Below are 23,578 nucleotides of genomic sequence, written 5' to 3' on the forward strand. Positions count from 1 at the left end.
CCTAAAAACACAGAAGCTCATCCTCAGGACAAAGATACATCATCACATCTGAAACAGAACTGCGGACTCTGAATTTGATTCAATAGGAAAAGCAGATCTCAGTAATTTACTCACAAGAGATCAGAAGACAAGAGGTCATATGTATTAAGACATTAAGGCAAATATTTCACTATTTTCATTAATATAAAAAATCTTATAATGAGAAAACTCACATTGCTTAAAAATCTTGTTGATATGTAATAAAATGATGAATTCGTTAGGGTTAAATCACAGCTTTTTCAAAAAGGAAAAGCTACTGTAGTAAGCAGAAAAGATGTGACCTTTAACACAGTGAGCTTAAAAAATAGTCAAAAATAGGCCGGCTGTGCTGGCTCACGCCTGTAATCCCAGCACTTTCGGAGGCCGAGGCGGGCGGATCACGAGTTTAGGAGATTGAGACCATCCTGGCCAACATGGTGAAACCCTGTCTCTATTAAAAATACAAAAATTAGCTGGGCTTGGTGGCATGTGCCTGTAATCCCAGCTACTCGGGAGGCTGAGGCAGGAGTAATCGCTTGAAACAGGGAGTCAGAGGCTGTAGTGAGCTGAGATTGTGCCACTGCACTCCAGCCTGGCGACAGAGCGAGTCTCTGTCTCAAAAATTTTTTTTAAAAAAAAGGTTATAAATAAAGGGAAAAGGTTTTTAATACAACCTGAACAACTAACACAATGTTTCACATCTTACATGTGAATCAAAAAACTGGTCATCCAGCTGACAAGTAAAATATGTACAAAATACACTGAGAATAAATGGCAGCCATTAAAGAAATAATATAAAAGGAAATACCATGAGATGTCTGGTAAATCTGAGGTCCAAGAAAGAATAAATGTCTTCACAAAACCTGCTTATCCAGAATAGACCTAGAAACCAAGTGAACATAGGAGTTTTGAGCTATTTTAAAATGGCATAAAATTACAGTTACTTCTAACTAACATGGTACCTAAAACCAAAGTGACTCACACAAAGCAGCCAATTCTTAAAAGGGTAAATTTATTCTTCCTTTTATACAAATGAATGTAAACACAAGTAAAGGCAACAATCAAAGCTAAATACTAAATCAAATTGGAAAAAGAAACACTGGAATACAATATTAAATTTAATATTTAAAAAATTTTAAAAATAACTTTAAAAAATGTTAAATTTTAATACAATATTAAAAACAGATTTAGCAAAGGCAACAATACCAAAACAAAAACAATAAAAACAAACACAACTCTAAAGTAGGAAAAATGAAGTAAAAGGCAAAAAAAGCAATTAAAGTAGAAAACAGTTTATGGAAAACTGGAAGTCCGAAGCTGCCTTTAAGACCATGTTAAAATAAACAGAAAACAGGCTGGGTGCAGTGGTTCACACCTGTAATCCCAGCACTTCCAGCAGCTAAGGCAGGTAGACTACTTGAGCCCAGGAGTTCAAGAGCAGCCTGGGCAACACAGTGAGACTTCGTCCCTACAAAAAATACAAAAATTAGCTGGATGTAGTGATGCACACCTGTAGTCCCAGTTACTTGGGAGGCTGACATGGCAGGATTGTTTGAGCCCAGGAGGTCAAGGCTGCAGTGAGCCATGATTGCACAACTGCACCCCAGCCTGGGTGACAGAGGGAGACCCTGTCTTTAAAAAAAAAAAGAAAGAAAGAAAACAAAAAAAAACACTTTAAAGATTAATATGACACCCAAAAGGCAGAAAGAATAAAAATATGAGGAAAAATATTTTTCTAAAATTACAACTAAAAGTGCCCAATATAACAATCTCTTTGAGGAAAGAGCCATTTACTATATTTCTTTCCTTTATAAGCACCTGGCACAGTGCTCAATAAATATTTTAAATTAAATTAATGTATATATTTTGGATGTGTATCACTGAGAGACTAAGGAGGTAAATTTTTGGCTTAATTACGAATGGAAATAATTAAAGAAACTTGAAAGAAATTTTGAGCAGACATGTAACTGAGATGGGAAATTAAACAGCCCTTATTATTCATTTAAGATTTAATTTACAGCAGCTGACTAAGGTAAAATGAAAAGAACACTAGTCAATCAAGATCCATTCCAAGTTACTACCTATGAATGCTTGGGCAAGTCATTTCACTGTTCTGACTTTCAACTATAAATGGAAGTTGATTTAGGTTGATGATCTTACAATTACAAGCACATTAACAGATTACTCCAAGTAATCAAAACAATAGAATTTTAGATTCTAAAAAACTGTAAAATACAAATCTGATAACAAAATGAATATTTATTTCTACAACTGAGCTAACATTACTACCAGATAGTGCTCTACAAGCACTTATCTGATACCCAAACTTCCCCAGCTATTGGTTATAATACTAATGATAGCAAATTCTGAGTGCTTACAATGCTTAATCTCCACAATAATCCTACGATATAGGTATATTATCCCCATTTTACAATGAGGTAGAGAAGTTAGATTTGTTCGAAGTTCGTAACTAATAGCCAAATCAAGATCTGAACCCTTGTGGTCTGATTCCAGTGCCTACACATCAGTTTGCCTGAAATTAAAAACTGCCAGATGGCCGAGAGCTGTGGCTCACACTTGTAATCCCAGCACTTTGGGAAGCCTAGGCGGGCGGGTCACCTGAGGTAAGGAATTCAAGACCAGCCTGGCCAACATGGTGTAACCCTGTCTCTACTAAAAATACAAAAATAAGCTGGGTGTGGTGAGGCACACTTGTAATCCCAGCTACTTGAGAGGCTGAGGCACCAGAATTGCTTGAACCTAGGAGACAGAGGTTGCAGTGAGCCAACATTGCTCCACTGCACTCCAGGCTGGGTGACAGACTCTGCCTTAAAAAAAAAAAAAACAAAAAAACTTGCAGCTGCCTCTCTCATAAAGGGAAATTAAATACTTAAGTATCTCACTCCAGAATATCTGGATTGCATTTCCTCTGATCATTAAATGAAACCGCACTAACAAACTGACCTTGCTCCTCCCTCAAATCTGATCTAGTTAACAAATTTACATTCAATCTGTAACAATGCATTAAAACACCACAAACGTGGGAAAATACAGTCTCAGAGTCTTAAAATTTGTGTTTATGACCAGGTGCGGTGGCTCACACCTGTAATCCCAGCACTTTGGGAGGCCAAAGTGGGTGAATCACCTGAGGTCAGGAGTTCGAGACCAGCCTGGCCAATGTGGTGAAACCCCATCTCTACTAAAAATACAAAAATTAGGCCAGGTGCGGTGGCTCATGCCTGTAATCCCAGCACTTTGGGAGGCCAAGACGGGCGGATCAGGAGGTCAGAAGATCAAGACCATCCTGGCTAACACGGTGAAACCCCGTCTCTACTAAAAAATACAGAAAACTAGCCAGGCAAGGTGGCGGGCGCCTGTAGTCCCAGCTACTCGGGAGGCTGAGGCAGGAGAATGGCGTAAACCCAGGAGGCAGAGCTTGCAGTGAACTGAGATCCGGCCACTGCACTCCAGCCTGGGCGACTGAGCAAGATTCCGTCTCAAAAAAAAAAAAAAAAATACAAAAATTAGCCGGGCGTGGTGGTGCATGCCTGTAGTCCCAGCTACTCAGGAGGCTGAGGCAGAAGAATCACTTGAACTGCACAGCTGGGCAACAAGAGCAAAACTCTGTCTCAAAAAAAAATAATAATAATAAAGCAAGAAAATAAAATTAAAAGGAACACTACTCAGCAATATAAAGGAACAAACTATCAATATATGCAACAACTTGGGTGAATCCAAGGTAATTATGCTGAGCAGGAAAAAAAAAAAAAGCCAATCTTGGCGGGGCACAGTAGCTCACACTTGTAATCTCAGCACTTTGGGAGGCTGATGCAGGTGTATAATTTGAGGTCAGGAGTTCAAGACCAGCCTGGACAAGATGATGAAACCCATCTCTACTAACAATAAAAAAAAAATTAGGCCAGGCACAGTGGCTCATGCCTGTAATCCCACCACTGTGGGAGGCCGAGGTAGGTGGATCATGAGGTCAAGAGATCGAGACCATCCTGGCTAACACGGTGAAACCCGTCTCTACTAAAAATACAAAAAAAAAAAAAAAAAAAAAAAAAAATTAGCTGGGCGTGGTGGTGGGCGCCTGTAGTCCCAGCTACTCAGGAGACTGAGGCAGGAGAATGGCGTGAACCCAGGAGGCGGAGCTTGCAATAAGCTGAGATTGTGCCACTGTACTTCAGCCTGGGCGACAGAGCAAGACTCTGTCTCAAAAAAAAAAAAAAAAAAATTAGCCAGGTGTGGTGGTGGGCACCTGTAAGCTCAGCTATCAGGAGACTGAGGCATGAGAATTGCTTGAACCTGGGAGGAAGAGGTTGCAGTGAGCTGAGATTGCACCACTGCACTCCAGACTGGGTGACAAAGCGAAAACTCCATCCCAAAAAAGAAAAAAAAAAAATAGCCAATCTCAAAAAGTTACACACTAACTCCATTTACATAACATTCTTAAAGTAATAAATTATAGAAATGGAGGATAGGTTATTCAGAAGAAAAGGGGTAGAGGGAGGTAGGTACGGTTACATAGGACAACAATACTAAGGATCCTTGCGGTGGGCCGGGCGCCGTGGCTCACGCCTGTAATCCCAACACTGGGAGGCCGAGGTGGGCGGATCACGAGGTCAGGAGATCGAGACCATCCTGGCTAACATGGTGAAACCCTCGTCTCTACTAAAAATACAAAAACTTAGCCAGGCGTGGTGGCGGGCGCCTATAGTCCCAGCTACTCGGGAGACTGAGGCAGGAGAATGGCGTGAACTCGGGAGAGGAGGTTGCAGTAAGCCGAGATCGCACTACTGCACTCCAGCCTGGGAGACAGAGCGAGACTCCATCTCAAGGAAAAAAAAAAAAAAAAGATTCTTGTGATAAAATTGTTCTATACCTTAACTGTGGTGGTTGGGTACAGGTACATTTATGTGATCATAATGTACAGAACTAAATCTAGACAAACAAATGAGCACAAATAAAACTGGGAAGCCTGAATAAAATGAGAAGATTGTATCAGTGTCAATATTCTGGTCTTGGCGAGGTGTGTTGGCTCACGTCTGTAACTCCAGCACTTTGGGAGGCTGAGGCAGAAGGATCACGTAAAGCCAGGAGTTTCAGAACAGCCTGGGCTACATAGTGTGACCCAAACTCTACAAAAATAAAAAAACTAGCTGGGCATGGTGGCGCATGCCTGTAGTCCTAACTATTCAGGAGATTGAGGTAGGAGGATCGTCTGAGCCTAGAAGTTTGAGATTACAGCAAGCTATGATCATACTACTCTCCAACCTGGGCAACAAAGGGAGACCCTGTCTCTTAAAACAAACACACACACACACTAGTCAGGACACTGTACTACAATTTTACAAGATGTTACCACTGAGGGAAACTGCGTACTATGGTTTGAATAAGATTTGTCCCTGCCAAAACTCATGTTGAAACCTTATTTCCAGCGAAGCAAGGTTGTGACATGGAGCCTTTAAGAGGTAGGGCCTTGAACAGGAGGTGTCTGGATCATGAGGGCCCCGACTCTGTGGGTGGCTTGGTGTTAGTATTGTGGTAGTGAGAGCGTTATCTCTGGCAAGAATGGATTAGTTCTCTGAGGAATAGATTAGTTCCTGAGAGAGTGGGTTGTTAAAATTTTAGCCATAACACCCTTTGAGTTTTGCTTTTTCACACGTGTCCACCTCCCTTTTGATTTTGCTCCATGTTGTGATGCCACCATGCTTCTTGAACTTCCCAGCCTGCAGAGCAGTGAACTAAAAACTCTTTAGGCCAGGTGCAGTAGCTCACACCTGTAATCCCAGCACTTTGGGAGGCCGAGGCAGGCGGATCACGAGGTCAGGAGATCGAGTCCATCCTGGCTAACACAGTGAAATCCCGTCTTTACTAAAAATACAAAAAGATTAGCCAGGTGTGGTGGCAGGCGCCTGTAGTCCCAACTACTCAGGAGGCTGAGGCAGAAGGATGGCATGAACCCAGGAGGTGGAGCTTGCAGTCAGCCGAGATCGCATCACTGCACTCCAGCCTGGGCGACAGAGCGAGACTCTGTCTCAAAATAAAAAAACAAAAAATAAACAAGCAAAAATACAAAAAACCTTTTATTAATTATCTAGTCTCAGGTATTGTTACATCAACACTAAATGGACTAAGATACTGGGTAAAGATACATAGAATTTCTCTATTATTTCTTACAACTATATGCAAATCTATAATTATCACAAAATTAAAAGTTTAACTTTTTAAAATGACATTAAAATTGTGGCCTTTAAACTCTTTTTGAGTATTGGTAGCAATTTTCCTATACATGAAATATTAACACAGAAATCCAGGCATCCTTTTTGATTGTAACATGAAAAAATAGTTTTTATCTCCTATGCTTTAACCAGTAATTGTTAGTGTCCACTTGAAGTGCTATACTAAGAAAGTCAAATATAAAGGGAGAATGCCACAGAGATGTCTGCCAATGGGTACAGTAGGCATTTGTACTTCATATTTGCTATATCTGTGGTTTAAAAAAACAGCAAGGAATGTCCACGCCTGTACACCTGAAGAACTGTTTGAAAATCAGTAGCTAAACAAAAATACTGACTTAAAATTTGATATGAAAAACTTGTTTCACCAGTATATTCTACTTGTCCAAAGGACATATTGAATAGAATATTTTTTACTCTTTCAAAAAATAGTGTCAAAGCTTACTGTAATTAAAAATCAAACAACAACAAAATCCTAGGCTGGATATGGTGGCTCACACCTGTTATCCCACATTTTGGGAGGCCAAGGCAGAAGGACTGCTTGAGGCCAGCAGTTTGAGGCCAGCCTGGGCAAAAAACCAAGACTGTCTCCACAAAAATTTTTTTAAAAATTAGCCAGGTGTAGTGGTATGTGCCTGTAATCCCAGCTAATCGGGAGTCTGAGGTGACAGCATCACTTGAGCCCAGGAGTCTGAGATTACAGTGAACCATGATAGCACCACTATACTCCAGCCTGGGGAACAGACCAAGATCCTATCTCTCAAAAAAATAAATAAGTAAAACAAAATAACTTTTTTTAAAAAATCCTGCAAACACTTTTTTTTTTTTTTTTTTTGAGATGGAGTCTCGCTCTGTCATCCAGGCTGGAGTACAGTGGTGCGATCTTTAACCACTGCAACCTCCGCCTCCCAGGTTCAAGCAATTCTCCTGCCTCAGCTTCCCAAGTAGCTGGGACTACAGGCGTGTGCCACCACGCCCAGCTAATTTTTGTATTTTTAGTAGAGATGGGGTTTCACCATGTTGGCCAGGCTGGTCTCGAACTCCTGACCTCAGGTGATCCGCCTGCCTCGACCTCCCATAGTGCTGGGATTACAGGCTTGAGCCACCGTGCTCAGCCCCATTTATCTTTTATTTACTTAACCTATATAGACCATTAGGCTTGATCACTATTACCTTTTAGCCTTTTTTTTTTGAGACAGAGTCTTGCTGCATCACCCAGGCTGGAGTATGGAGTGCAGTAGTGTGATTACAGCTCACTGTAACCTCTGTCTCCTGGGTTCAAGAGATTATCCTGCCTCAGCCTCCTAAGAAGCTGGGACTACAGGCGCGCCACCACGCCCGGATAATTTTTATATTTTTAGTAGAGACAGGGTTTTATCATGTTGGCCAGGCTGGTCTCAAGCTCCTGACCTCCAGTGATCCACCCACCTCAGCCTCCCAAAGTGCAGGGATTACAGGCATGAGCCACCATGCCTGATCTTTTTTTTTTTCTCTCTCTCTTTTTTTTTGAGATAGTTTCACTCTGTCACCCAGGCTGGAGTGCTGTAACACAATCTCGGCTCACTGCAACCTCCACCTCCCATGTTCAAGCAATTCTCCTGCCTCAGCCTCCCAATTAGGTGGGATTACAGGTGCCCACCACCATCCCCAGCTAATTTTTGTATTTTTAGTAGAGACGGCATTTCATCATATTGGCCAGGCTGGTTTCGAACTCCTGACCTCAAGTGATCCGCCCACCTTGGCCTGCCAAAGTGATGGGATCACAGGCATAAGCCACTGTGCCCCACCTTTTTCAGCCATTAAATAACCAAACAAGAGCATGTTTTTTATTAAAACAATGTTGGCAATTATTTTATTCTGTCATTCTTTCTCCACCCCCCTGCCACCCACCCCCAACCCCCAAGACGAAGTTTCGCTCTCATTGCTAAGGCTGGAGTGCAATGGCGCCATCTTCGCTCACTGCAACCTCCACCTCTGGGGATCAAGTGATTGTCCTGCCTCAGCCTCCCAAGTACCTCCATCACAGGCACCTGCCACCATGCCTGGCCAGTTTTTTATATTTTTAGTAGAGACAGGGTTTCACCATGTTGGCCAGGCTGTTTTCGATCTCCTGACCTCAAGTGACCCACCCACCTTGGCCTCCCAAGGTGTTAGGATTACAGGAGTGAGCCACAGCACCCAGCCTATTCTGTCATTCTTTAATCTCAAGTAAAACAGTGTCCTCACTCTCCTTCTAAGTATGCTTTCTATCACTATTTTGAATCCATTTCTTTCATACTAGAAAACTTGAGACTTTTCTTCTTTCCCTCTCTAAAAACAACGTGCATCAAATCTAATTAAAAGAATTTAAACAAATCTTTCTGATGGTACTGTCAGACATTTTATTATCTCAGAGCTGGGCAATGAATACTTCTCTAAGTAGTTTCTTTCCATATACTAACTTGGCTTTTAAATCACTGGTTCCCAAACATAGATCCACAACTGTTACTTTTCATATACCTGGGGATAGGAGTAGAAAATGATAGGTTCCTAGGCCTTACCCTAGAGATTCTCATGTAGTAGGTCTGAGATGTGGCCTGAATGCCTTATCAAAAAACTAAAAGGGCATTCACACCAGTGTTCTATTTTAGAACTATTGGTTATAACATTGGACAGAATATTATACTTCAAAAGCCACTAGTTTCCTCCTGACTTTGACCTATTCAAAAAAGCGTAGTTCACGGTAATTTCAGTCAAGTTCCTAATCTTGACATTTTATCAGGTTACCCTGTTCCATACTAATAATCCAATCTATAATTCCTTTGATTATGCAAGTCTTTTTTGCTGTTGTTGGCATAACCTTGCTCATTCCTCTTCAAATTCACTAATTTTCTTTTCATTTTCTTTCCCTTCCAATAAAAATCATATTAGACCTTCAAGAACCAATGCTTCCTTGAAGCCTTCCCAATTTTAGATAGCTTTAAAATATCTAGTAGATCAACCTCCTAAGGGCTGTTTCCTCAGCCATAAATAATAATTTGACTAGTCTTTATCTCAAAAGACTGCTCCAGCTATAAAACTTGTTCTACACTAATGTCTTCCCTTTTTAACCTCCTAAAGAATGCACTATTTACATTAACTACTGGTTTATATTTTGACACACATTATTTTAGAACAGCTGTTAAATGTATACTTCCACAATTAGATCATCTATTTGACTTCATAGCAAGAACTGAGGTATTTCTATATTACCTCAAAGCCTGTAATTCAGTGGCTAAGATACCACCTAAATTATTATTGATTAAACCACAATTTCCTTTTTTCTAACACATTCAATCTCTCCTCCTTCCTTTAAATGAACATGAAAAAACAAAACCTGCCACTGACGAATGTTACTAACATAGTTGCCCCCAGGCAACCCATTATTAGTCTCCCATCAATCCTGGATTCAATCTTTTGTTTGATTTACTATTCCCACCTATCTATTGGATGTACATTTATAATATCTGCCATCACTTCAAAAATCAAGCCTTCAAAGTGAAACTTTCTTTTCCACACATCTTCTTTCATTCTATTTTTTATCACTATCGTCATTCTCCTCTTAATCCTTCTTCCCTTCCAGTCTCCTATTATACCCAGCCACCCAATCTCTTGTGCCTCCTCAGTGTTTAAGACTCATTCTTCCTCAGCCTCCATGGCCCCTACAATCATCTTCATCATCTAAATAATCCAACAATCAACAACCCTTTTGATTTGTCACTATCAACTTCTAAGTAATTTGTCTCTAAAGAATGGAATTCTTAGTATTGTTTAAGTATTTCCTACCTCCCTCAGAGTACAACTATTATTTTAAAACCAAATCAAATTCATTCTTTCAACATATTTATTGAACATATACTATGTTCTAGATACTGCTCTAGGGGCTTGGGAATGGGCAATGAACAAAATTATATTGCTCTTACAACACCTGAAATGACCTATGGCAATCCAATATAATCAAAGGTACCTTTGAGTAGTTTTTTGTTTATTTTTTGTTTTTATCCTGGAGTGCAGTGGCACGATCTCAGCTCACTGCAACCTCTGCCTCCCAGGTTCAAGCGATTCCCCCGCCTTAGCCTCCCAAGTGGCTGAGATCACAGGCGTGTGCCACCACAATTGGCAAATTTTTGTATTTTAGTAGAGACGGGGTTTCCCTATGTTGGCCAGGCTAGTCTTGAACTCCTGACCTCAAGTGATCCACCTACCCCTCGGCCTCCCAAAGTGCTGGGCTCATAGACATGAGCCACCGTGCCCAGCCTTAGAGTACTCTTCTTAAGTAGTTGCCTTTGATTAATGATTTGTTTATTCTCATTACCTTGTCAAGAACTAGTCCTTTATAAAAGGATCAACAAAAATTTTCAAATGACTTTAATTCAAATTATTGAACAGCCACTCTTTAGCTATGTGACCCTAGGAAATGTCTCAGTCTCAGGCCGTGCACGGTGGCTCACACTTGTAATCCCAGCACTTTGGGAGGCCGAGGTGGGGGGATCGCTTGAGCTCAAGAGTTAAAAAGAGACCACCCTGAATAACATGGTGAAACCCCGTCTCTACAAAAAAACAAAAAATGAAAATTAGCCAGGTGCGGTGCTGCAGGTGAAGCTGAGCACCTGAGGTAAGCTCGGGAAGCTGAGGTGGGAGAATTGCTTGGGCCTGGGAGGTGGAGGTTGCAGTGAGCTGAAATCATGCCAGCACTCCAGCCTGGGTGAGTGAGACCGTCCCTCAAAAAAAAAGCAAGAAAGAGGAAAAAGAAAACAGAAATGTCTCAGTCTCGACTGGGCTGATGGCTCATGCCTGTAATCACAGCACTTTGGGAGGCCGAGGCAGGCGGTTCACTAGAGCCCAGGAGTTCAAGACCAGCATGGCGAATGTGGGAAACCCAGTCTCTAAAGAAATTCAAAAACTAGTCCGGCGTGGTGGCCCATGCCTGTGGTCCCACCTACTCAGGAGCCTGAGGTGAGAGGATGGCTTGAACACAGGAGGCGGAGTTTGCAGTGAGCCAAGATCACACCACTGCACTCCAGTCTGGGTGACAGAGCCAGACTCTGTCTCAAAAAAAAAAAAAGTCTCAGTCCCTCTAGGCCACTCAGGAAAAAATGAGCAAAATATCTGTCTTGTTGTGCAGAGTAAGATATGTACAGTGTAGATATTTATTTATTAATGTTAGTTGTCTCTTAGAATACAAAAAAATATATTATTCAATCCAATGATAATAATCAATTCCAATCAGAACACTATCGGCCACTAAGCAAATGGTGAAAGAACAGCAACTCTATTACTGTATTTGAATAGTTATTTTAATATTTCAGATGTATTTAAAATATTTACTATAAAAATCTTAAGACTAAAGTAAGAGTAGGCTTAATTCCTAAGTACTTAATAAACCCATAAAATCAGTAAGGGACCAAAATTAATTATAAATATATATATATATGTAAATACTTTCAAGTTTAAATAGTTTTACTTCTACAGCATTTTCCTGTCTTTTAATTCCAAGACTTACAATATCCCAAGATCAGCTTGAACTTCAAAAAAAGCACACAATCTCTGAAAAAATTCAGAATACAGGCAAAAATAAAATGTCAAGAATGAGGTTGGTGGATACAATGAGTCCTATAAGGGACCAGTACATTTGCTATGAGACAGACTACACTCACTTTCACCTTCCAGCTTCACTGTAAAGCTGAGGTGGGAAGACTGCTTGATCCCAGGAGTGAAAGACCAGCATGGGCTGTTTAATGAGACCCTATCTCTACAAAAAAAAAATTGTTTTAAATTAGCCAGACATGGTGGCATGGTGCCTGTAGTCCCAGTTACTTGGGAGGTTGAGGTGGGAGGATCGCTTGAGCCTGGGAGATCAAGGCTGTAGTGAGCCATGATCGTGCCACTGCACTCCAGTCTGGTCGACAGAGCGAGACCCTGCATCAAAAAAAAAAAAAAAAAAAAAAAAAAATAGGGGTGGGGCCTTTCTGCAAAGGGATTATATATAAATGAAAAATAATCCACATATAGTGAGCTCATCAGCCACTCATAAAAATCATTTAAGCATGAGGAAATTGCTGTGTGTAGCTGGGGATTGAACTAGCATTGCTTTTCCCAAAATCCTTAATGAACTATTTAGGAGGTAAGAGGTATCAACTTTAAACTTCTGTAAGTGAAATTTTAAGCTATGCCAACGTAATCTTCTTTGACCTATAACTTGCACTATCATCTAGATCAATTTAAATGATAAATACCAGTTTCTCACAATTATTCTCAAAGCAATTACACAATAAAACAGCATTTGTCTTTTGGTACAACCATATCACATCCATGAGATTTGCCAGTTTTAACATACAATTCAAAGATCAAACGGTTGACAGATTAATGTATAGCTAACGATTAATACTAATACACAGCAACTAGGTTACTGTACACCAATTACAGGCTTACATTTGAAAAAACCACACAATCTGACTCCAGCGATATTAACCAACACAATCACTTATTTCCCTTAGGGAGCAGTATGTGCAAGATGAACAAAACAAAATTGATAGCTACTATGATGCTTTTACATAGGAAGGCACTCAACTATCTGCCACTAAATTAATCTAGTTTACAGTATTATCAGAGTTCAAAAGTTCCCTAAAAAAGAATTTAAATCTCACAAGACAACAAAGGTCCTTGGATCTTGGTATGTTCCAGAACCACTTGAAATCTGTTATTTCATCTAGCAGAGTCCTAAAAACCCCACTGGATAAACCAGAGTCAGATCCTAAAGTCCCATTTTTAGATTTCCAAGACACTAAATGACCAAAAGAGTTACAGTATGTAACTGGATCCATCCCCTTTTGAATTAAAGAAATCTAAATTTACATATACACGAGACTAGATGTTTGTGAGTTCATCAAGGTTAATATGGAGAATTACAAAAAATATATCTTAAATACTGTACTTTTAATTTAAAATGTCCTTATCAATTTTTTAGTTTCAAGCCGAAATGTATTCTTTGAGTATAGCTCGCCTGACTAGAATTCTAGTTTCTTGTTCCTACATAAAACAGATCAATAATGCATTGTCTACAGTTTTTTGTTCAACATATTTCAAAATAAGTTACCTAGATTTTTCTGGGGCAATCTGAAAGTAGACTTCCTTCTAGATTTCTATTTTTTCCCTATAATCTTTTAGTCATCTTGCCCACACCTAACCTGACTACAATGTTCTTCAGCAATTAATTTGCCTTTATCAAGTTTTCCAAAGCATTTAACTTAGTTTGTTTTTACACAGTTCTCTTTTCATATTCATTTATCATTGGTTTATGTAACATTTAATAGAATAATATAAACACATTACAAGTACAATGGAATTAGCCAATTTGGGAACAAACCTATGATTTCCATGAGCATTCAACTCAAATGGTGGAAGCAGCAGAAAGTAGTTTACATTCATTCAACTTACATGGACATTAGTATTTTTAAAAGAAGAATTATTAATCCTGCACACTGGTTAAATGAAGATTAAGGAAACATCTACAGTACCTACATAAAACATTTTAGAAAAAAAAAAAACTATAAATAATGATCACCTTAGCATATGATAGACCTTATACACAGAAGTCAGAGATTTACTTTTTTCCAGAAATAACTATCACAGAAAAGGCTATAGAGCTTACTAAGAATTTTACCCTAATTAACTTATTGAATTCTCAAAACCACTCTATGAAATAGGTTCTATTATTATCTCCATTTTGCAGACCAAGAAACAAAAGCACAAAGAGGTAAAAAACACTGCCCAAGGTAGTACAACCTGGTTTGAGAGCAATCAAACCAAAGCGGTATGGTTCTGGAGTCTCTATACAATACAGCTTCTAAAGTAGTACTGTTTTGAGTCCTTTTAACAAACATATGTTACTTTTACATCTTAAGAATTGGAGGTAAATAAGCCATGTTCCATATGTCAGTCCCCAGTGCAAATTTTTCAGTAGCACTCCTCTTAAGTACATATGCTTTTATTCTGGCATTCAAGGCTCAACCACAATTTGATCCCAATTTGTACTGCTGTGATTTCAATTCAAGCTCCTTATCCAAGTAGCCTATAGGTTCTGGAAACCAATGAATCATCTTGAACTGGAATACACAGAAGCAGCAGACAGAGAATATGTCACATGACACTGTACAAAGACCAGTATTTGCTTACTTCAGAGACTCTGAAAATAGTGGCCTGCCTTTTAAAGAGAAATGTCCGGCCGGGCGCGATGGCTCAAGCCTGTAATCCCAGCACTTTGGGAGGCCGAGACGGGCGGATCATGAGGTCAGGAGATCGAGACCATCCTGGCTAATATGGTGAAACCCCGTCTCTATTAAAAAATACAAAAAACTAGCTGGGCGAGGTGGCGGGCGCCTGTAGTCCCAGCTACTCGGGAGGCTGAGGCAGGAGAATGGCGTAAACCCGGGAGGCGGAGCTTGCAGTGAGCTGAGATCTGGCCACTGCACTCCAGCCTGGGTGACAGAGCGAGACTCCGTCTCAAAAAAAAAAAAAAAAAGAGAAATGTCCAGCATGATTTCTTGACAAAGTATAAAGCACCAAGAATCAGGACCTAAATTTTAAACCTTGATTAACCACTATCTAACTTTATGACCTTGGGAAAATCATTTAAACTCTCTGGGGCTCAGTCTGCTTATAAAATAAAAGCGGAGAACTGGAATACAAAAATGAGCTGGAGCCAGTACTAAAATGCAAATTCAAGAACCCACTCTAAATATTTGATTATACTGGTCTGGAAAGGGGCCCCAAGAATGTTCATTTTAATATAACTGATACATGAGGCCTTTGGGCCACAGTGAGAAAAAAATAACAAAGCGATCTCTTAAATCAATTCTAAATGTAGATTCTTAACTTCAGTCAATTAAGGTGCTCCTTTACACGTTCAGGATGGGAGTTCTGGCCTGAAAGAAAATCCTTTCGTTCACCATGGGGCTTGTTTTTGTACCTTTCGCCATATCTTTTGTTTAAACACTGAAACAAGACTTAGTAGTACCACAAACTGAACCTCCATTAATCTGTTAAGACATATTTGCACACAGTCAATTCAAATTATTTTTTAAAGCACCTACCAAATGGTAAGTATCCACTGTATTTCATTAATTTCCATCGTTGTGAAATATGATTATCTTAATTTTCTCAGAAGAAAATTTTAAGTTTTAGAGAATATGCACTCCATAAGTCTCAAAATTTTCTTCTCCTGCTGTCCGAAAATTTCCAAAGAAATTAAATCATCCAAATTCACTACCAACATTTTGCTATCACTGAAAGAAAATACATAAAACTGATGAGTATTATTATAATGTAATAAAAGTCTAAGTGTTTTCCTGTTTCTTTCCCTTTTCTTGTTCTTCTTAACCTTTCTGAGTATGTATTTCTTTAATCACAAAGTTCTAGAAACCATATACTGCTTTGCCCTAGAGTTACAGATGTTTCATGCTCTGCTGTATTACCATCTGTGTATATACCATCTCACCAACCCCCTTTTAAAAAGCATTAATGTGAAATGTATGTGAAAAAGAACCTATCTCAATGTTTTCCAAAAAATATTATTTTACTTTTTAAAAATTGCTTAACGGGGCCAGGCACTGTGGCTCACCCCTGTAATCCCAGCATTTTGGGAGGCCAAGGTGGGCGGATCATGAGGTCAGGAGATCCAGACCATCCTGGCTAACACAGTGAAATCCCGTCTCTTCTAAAAATACAAAAAAATCAGCCAGGCCTGGTGGCAGGCGCCTGTGGTCCCAGCTACTAGGGAGGCTGAGGCAGGAGAACAGCTTGAACCCGGGAGGCGGAGCTTGCAGTGGGCGGAGATCGCACCACTGTACTCCAGCCTGGGCGACAGAGTGAGACTCCATCTCAAAAAAAAAAAAATTGCTTAATGATCTTTTTTTCTTTTTCTTTTTGAGATGGAGTCTCACTCTTGTCACTGAGAATGGAGTGCAATGGTGCAATCTCAGCTCACTGCAACCTCTTCCTCCCAGGTTCAAGCAATTGTCCTGCCCCAGCCTCCCAGTAGCTGGGATTACAGGCGCCCGCCACCAAGCCCAGCTAATTTTTTGTATTTTTAGTAAAAACGGGGTAATGGATTTTTTTAATGGAGAAAGGGAGTATCAAAATTGAAAGATGTTTTCGGTCCTTCAAAATTAAGCTGCTGGCATTAGCAAATCATAAACCTAAACAATACAACTGTAACTCATGACTCATTTAGCAATAGTTTTAAAGACTAAATAAGGAACTAGAAGCACATCTTTTTTGTGTGTGTTGTGGATTTCAAATTAGATCAGCATCCAGGAAACTATTTAAATCCCATTTGGGTGGAAAACTGTGCAGGAATATTATCCATATAATACTGTCTAACTTATCTATACTTTTCTTCTTTAAAATTTATTTTGTTGTGATTTTAAAAGCAGCCCATATGCCTTATAGAAAAACTGGAAGAGAAAAAACAACAAAACGAAACTCCCACAATCCCAACTATCCAGAAACAAATCAGTTAAAAACCATGGTGTATATGTATATACCCAAGTAAAGGAAAGAAAAAATTTTTTTTAATTAAGCAAAAGAAAAGAAAAACTTTCGTGTATTTACAACCAACAGAGTAAAAACTTTATCCAGGCAAGAATCATCAATAGATGCTAAATCTTGAAGAGGAAAGTTTAATGAGGAAGAGGATATTTATACGATCTCAAAGTAACTCCCCACAAATTAATTAGTAATGTCAAAAAAACAGCAACTATACAATAGAGAAACTACTCAACACCTTAACCAAGCTATCAAAATGAACATAATAGTAAAGGGCAAACAAACATCATATGCCTCCAGACGACAGAAAAACACATATTACTAATCCAGTATTCCAGCCAAAAATGCATAATCTGAATGAAGAAACCTTAAGACAAAGCCAAACTGAGGGGCAATATAGAAATAATAAGCCTTCCAATGTCATAAAAGACAAAGACGGAGAAACTGTTCCAGATCAAAAGAGACTTAAGAGACAACAAAACTAAATGCAATCTGTGATCTTGGATTGGCTAATGGTACTGAAAAAAATGCTAATAAAGGACATAACAGGGACAATTGATAAAACTAGAATATAGACTATTTAGTATTACATCAATGTTAAATTTCTTGAATTGGACAACTACTCTGGTTACTTAGGAAAACATGCATGTTCTTAGGAAATGCATACTTCAGTAATAAGGGCTGTAAAGGGGCCAGTACTACTGGCAATGAAACCCACTCTCAAACGGTTCAGGAAAAATATCAGGTGTATATATAAAGAGAATAATAAAGCAAACAGCAAAATGTCACAAGTCAGGTGATCTTGGTACAGGGTATAAGAGAGTTATTTGTACTATTCAAGTAAATTTTCTGTAAATTTTAAATTATTTTTAAGTAAAAACCAAAAATACCTTGGTTTTTTTTAGCATTCCTCATATGTGTGTGGCAATGTTTTAATTAAAAACTGAATCATCAGTTTGGTGTATCAATTATTTAGTTTTGGAAGCCCTCCCAAACACCTTTGAACATCCCTGGAAAAAAGGTGGATTGTTTTAGGGGAATTAAAGCTGTCTCTCTCTAGCTTTACATCTGAGAAACGCCACTCCACACACCATAAACACCCACCCCACCACCATCTCTCTAACTAGTCTCAGATAATTAGAAGGGATCAAGACGGTGAATAGTGGCTCTTTGACACCTTGCCAATTCCTGTGAGGCCCATCTGTACTTTCTTCAAATAAATTATGTGAGATTTCCCTATAGCCTTATAACAAATCCTTTATTTAAGCTAGCTAGAGCTGATTTCTGTTCCTTGCATCCAAAAAACTCTAAGACAGCAGGCTTTTAAGAAGGTGAAATAAACTATGGGTTTTCTCAAAGCAGGGACAGTCTCATCTCTCTCTGGATCTGTGGTGCCAGGAAAATAATAGCTACTCAAATTCATCTTTTGTCTGTGCTTCAAAAATATTGTTACAGTGAAGGCTTAATGATGTAAGATGTAATAAGGCTGTGTCAAGGCAACCAATTAAGCAGCTTCATTGAAAGAGAAGAAGTAGAGACTTATTTTCTGGGTAAGAGTTACTATGTATCAGACCAACCTCAGACCCCTATTTATGGCTACTGGACCACAGTCCTAACCATTCAAATTAGTCACATCATGAATCTTCCCATCTCACCCACTTCATTAAAGAGGAAATGGGGTTTTCAAATTCCTGAACGCTGTCTTTCTTTAAATGTTATATAAAGTAAGATGGTAAGAGGAAATCAAGATTCTCTCTCTGTAAACTCAAAAATAGAAACGATTACATACATTAGTCTGTGAAATAAGAAAACAAAAATATTAGAAGAGTGTATCTTTCTCACACACATTCTGCATACATGTGGAACCTCTGAAAGACCCAAATTATGTTTTCCTCACAGTATCCTAAGTGGTAATGGTTAATTCTTTTCACCATATTCCTCACTTTTTACTAAAATCCACTGACACTAGGCTTCATCTTAGGCCAAACAGTAAGGAGAACAGGAAAACATATTTAATCTTTAAGTTTAAACTTATTAAACTAAAATAATTTTAAAATAATTTATAAGTGTAAATTTTTAAGACTTTAAATGGAAATTATTTTAAATACCCTATGAAAACAAAAGTCAACATAAATGAAAAAATTCAAACATTTTTGGTCTCAGATAAAACATGAGACAACATAATTACATGAACTCTATTTATTTTTTTAGAGATGCAGTTTCGCTCTTGTCGCCCAGGCTGTGCACTGGCACAATCTCGGCTCACTGCAACCTCCGCCTCCCAGGTCCAAGCAATTCTCCTACCTCAGCCTCCCAAGTAACTGGGATTACAGGCACCCGCCACCAAGCCCAGCTAATTTGTGTAGCAGAGATGGGGTTTCCCTATGTTGGCCAGGCTGGTCTTGAACTCCTGAGCTCAGGTGATCCACCTGCCTCAGCCTCCCAAAGTGCTGGGATTACAAGCGTGAGCCACCATGCCCGGCCAGGTGAACTTTAAAGTTACAAGTACCGCAAACCAAAACTAACTCAATCCATTATCGTATGCTAGACAGGCATGATCTTAAATGCTGTTAACCAAGTTAGCTATTACACCGGTGTGATTACTCAAAATCATCTTTCTCAATACTAAAATTCAGGACCAAGAATTTTTTGTTTTTAATTTACGTATTTACTTTTTTTTGAGAGAGAGTCTCACCCTATCACCCAGACTGAAGCACAGCGGCAAAATCTCGGCTCACTGCAACCTCTGCCTCCTGGGTTCAAGCAATTCTCCTGCCTTGCCCTCCTGAGTAGGTAAGATTACAGGCACCTGCCACCACGCCCGGTTAATTTTTGTAATTTTTAGTAAAGATGGGGTTTCACCATGTTGGCCAGGCTGGTCTCAAACTCCTGACCTCAAATGATCCGCCTGCCTCGGCCTCCCAAAGTAGTGAAATTACAGGTATGAGCCACTATGCCCAGCCTATTTTTAATAATTAATATCTGATATGTCCTAGTCTTCTGAAGGAATGTTTCTTCCTTTGGATTAACTCTAAGCAACCTAAGAGTGGCTAAGAAATTACCTCTCTGTCCAAGTGTTGTAAAAATAAAGCTACATAGATCATTGCTTATCACGTTGACCTGCATGCAGATCCTTTCTAAATCCAGATTTCATGTTTCAAAGTTTTGAAATACAAAATATTTTAATTAAAAATGAACAAGTAGTTTACACATTAATTTAAATTATAGGTTAATTATTTACTCATTAATATGTTTATTATTGTTAATATTACTTATTAATATTTACTCATTAATATTAATAAGATATGTCTGTTTTGATGGCATCTTAATGCAACACATCAAAAAAGAATTCCTTGTTGACCTGTTGCATTGAAAATGTCCAACATCCCAAAAAGCTTAAACAGTTTTGGTAAATAACCAAATAAGATTTCCAATAAAACTGTAAAATTCACCTAACAATAAAAAAAGTTTTTCTGTCCAAAAATAAAATCCAATTATGAGCTATTCATGAGGGAAAAAAAGAATTGATTTCATATCAAGTGAAAACATGTTATCTAGTGAAATATAAGACCAACTGCTTTTCCTCACTCTGATTTAAGTAAAAGGCATCCTAGTTACCAATGGTTAATAAAAACTTCTTTTATCCTTAAAGATTTGAATTAAGATCTAATTAACTTAGTCTGGGTCACCTTCATTTGATTTTTAATGTTTGATTTTTAATGTAGCACTTAGCATGGAAGTTCACAATAACAAAAAGCAATTTGCATCATAATATGGTTAATTCCTATCTCTTGCAACTGCTATTAAAAATCTTGCAAGTGCTATTAAACAATGAGTATTTTATATAAAGTAAAATACTCATTTTATATCATACAAAGTAAAATACTCATATTTACTTTATATAAAGTAAAATACACCTTTTTTATATAAAGTAAAATGTTTAATAGCAATTGCAAGATTTTTAGTTAAATACCATCCACTTCCAGTTTAGTGTAGAAAACAACAAATATTATTCCTCCATATTAAGTAAATTTGTAGGTAATACAAAAAATTATCCTGTTAATGTCAAGAAAAAAATAAGGCTCCCCTCAACTTTTGCACATTACAAAACAGGTAGTAAAAACGAGCCACTTCAATTTTAAACCCAGCCTAAAAAGCCAGTAACATTCACAGAATAATATTTCAAATAGTATTCCTCTTAATTCGCCAGTCAACACAAAAAACAATTTTACCATAAAGTAAAAATAATTATATTTTCAATATTAAAAAGTCTCATAAATAATCTATCATGAAATTGGGGGAAAAAAGTCTCACAGAATACAAGTATTTAACATTTATTCTAACACATAACTGGGAACAGTCCCTGATCACCCTTCGTATTTGAGATGTAAATGTGTTTGCTTCAACAAAAGATTCACATCCAAGAAATAATTAAGCACCTACCATCTGCTAAAAATAAATCCTTTGGAGATAAAAGCTTTTATACATTATTAAAATATTTTTTAAATAGTAAACATAAACTAGCATCTGTTGAGAAAAACTGCATACTAGTATTTCCCAACCAGTTTTGATAGCTCTTCAAAGTTGTTGGTTTTATACATTTTAAGCACACTATGGTTGTACACATTTAAGTCCTAGTAGTAGCTTCCAGAAATGCAGAGTTGTTAGGGTTTACATAAAACACACCTTTAAAAATTAAACCACAGGTTTCTTTAGGAGATTGATGAGTGAAAATGAGTACATTTTTCTTGGAAATTAAGAAGCCAATTTAAGAAATTATTATTTCCCTGAGACCACTAAGGTATATACTAAACGGAAATTTTTCTCCTATTAATTAGCTTTTCTCTCTACTTCCTCAATAGATTCAAGAAGTCCTAGAGCTTACTGGGGGCATATATGGCAAAGATTTCTCGCTGGAAGCTGTGAGGAAGTCAGACAAGCCAAAATTGTAGGGCAATTATTAGTCCTACAGAGTTGATGGGAAATGGAGACCTGTCAAGGCTCTACACTTAAACTGGGATCAGAGAGATCCTTTCATTTACACTGACAACGAAAGGATATATGATCAAAATGTAGGCTCTAAAATTAAAATTTACTCTCCAATTACATTATAGTTTTCTACAAATCCACTTAAACAGATAAACAACTAATCCTTCAAACTCAGCTATCCTAGAACAAAGACTATTTGACTAGTTTCCCCCAAGGGACCAAATTCTTTCAAAACTCTCTGGGAACAAAAATTATGCCTAACCTTTTAATAAATTTGCCTAGACAGTCCTAACTTAAAACACACATGGTAAATTAACAAAAAACAAACAATTATAGCGTTTTTATAAAGTAACCATTCAAAATAAGATACAATACTTTAAAAAAAAAAAAAAAGCCAGTCTCATTTTACAGGAACTAAAACATCAAAAAATAAAAATAAAAACACCCACCACCACCACTAAAAAGAAACAAACAAAACCTAAAGCAATAAAGCAAGCCAAAACGAAGAAAGCTAGTAAACTGAAGACAGCTTTTCCTGTACTTTCTAACTTGGCATTTTTCATTTGAAGCCAAATAAGTTCAACTGCTTTGTCTGTCTAGACCTGACCAAGGTCTCTACGAAGAAAAACATTGGGCACACTGTTCCCTCCTATGGTCACACAAATCAAATTTATAAAAATACACTGACTTTGTATACTGAATAGTAAGTTTAAAGTACCAAGCTTCTGAACCACAGACCTTAATCACCTAGCCTTTAAAATAAATGCACAATCTTCACACAGCAGTGAAGAATCTGGACTGACGTACTTGCTCATATCAAAATACAAATGAGTATTGACCCCAAATCCCTATACAAAGTCGCCCACTACCCACTAACATTTCACTTTATAATAAACTATTTCAAATATTCTAAGTAAGGTTGTGTGCTCAGTCTTCCATGATGAAGCTCACTGGTATGTAGAAAATCCCTAAGCCAGTTCCTTCTCTAATTATTTCGTAGGCTAGAACCTTATCACCAACCTAGTTGATACAGTCACCATATGAAGTAAATGCTGCTCTAAAATATTTACAATGGAATAAAAGAATCATGAAACAGTGTATACTCTCCAACCTTTTTAAGTACTACTAGATTGAAAGGCACTCATCTTTCCATTGCTTCACAATCAGAATGGTCATTAAATGTCATTAATGGCCCACTCATATCTCACTGCTTAGTTCAACCCAAAAAGATAGAACTCCCACTACGAAAGTGAATTCTAATCTTTCACACTTTAAAAAATACAGTTAAATAACACCTGACACCATTTAATTTTCAGTCTCAGTCTGTAAGATTCTGAAAAGAGCATAAAATGGATTCAAGACCCTATTATGGTAATGTTTTTATATATGGTCTACTAAAACAGACTAAATTCCACAATCCTATAATAGGTAAATGGGCATATTTGAAGAGGAAAAAAAATCAAGAATCGGAGCTTTAAACTTACATAATGATGATAGTATGCTGTAAGACGACTGTTAAAGGCAGCACGAAGCTTCACTTTACCAAATACACAATCAACTTTGAAAATTCTTAAGGAAAGCTTAAATACATTGGAAAACTGGATGGCAAAATATAATGGCATCTCTACACCCAATGAAGTAACAGGTTTAGGCTTGTTTGTACAGCTCCCTAAAATTTAAGCTGAAACAGAATACAAAAACCAAAATCCACAAAATGGGTCAAGAAGTGGTTGGGAAATGTCTTACTCTAGATTGAAACATTTAAT

At 38.0% G+C, this 23,578-nt stretch overlaps 1 protein-coding gene across 2 annotated transcripts in view; it reads right to left on the reverse strand.

The window, feature by feature from the left end:
- KMT2E (lysine methyltransferase 2E) overlaps positions 1-23,578 on the reverse strand; it is a 101,489-nt gene that overhangs the window by 76,011 nt on the left and 1,900 nt on the right. The window contains exon 2 of one of the 2 annotated variants that reach the window (XM_010380510.2): positions 827-900. The exons of the other annotated variant lie outside the window; for it this stretch is intronic. The gene's annotated coding sequence lies outside the window, so the exon portion shown is untranslated. The remainder of the gene's footprint in view (positions 1-826; positions 901-23,578) is intronic. 2 annotated transcript variants of the gene reach the window in all.

Source organism: Rhinopithecus roxellana, chromosome 6 (assembly GCF_007565055.1).
Source record: "Rhinopithecus roxellana isolate Shanxi Qingling chromosome 6, ASM756505v1, whole genome shotgun sequence".
Taxonomy (NCBI): domain Eukaryota; kingdom Metazoa; phylum Chordata; class Mammalia; order Primates; family Cercopithecidae; genus Rhinopithecus; species Rhinopithecus roxellana.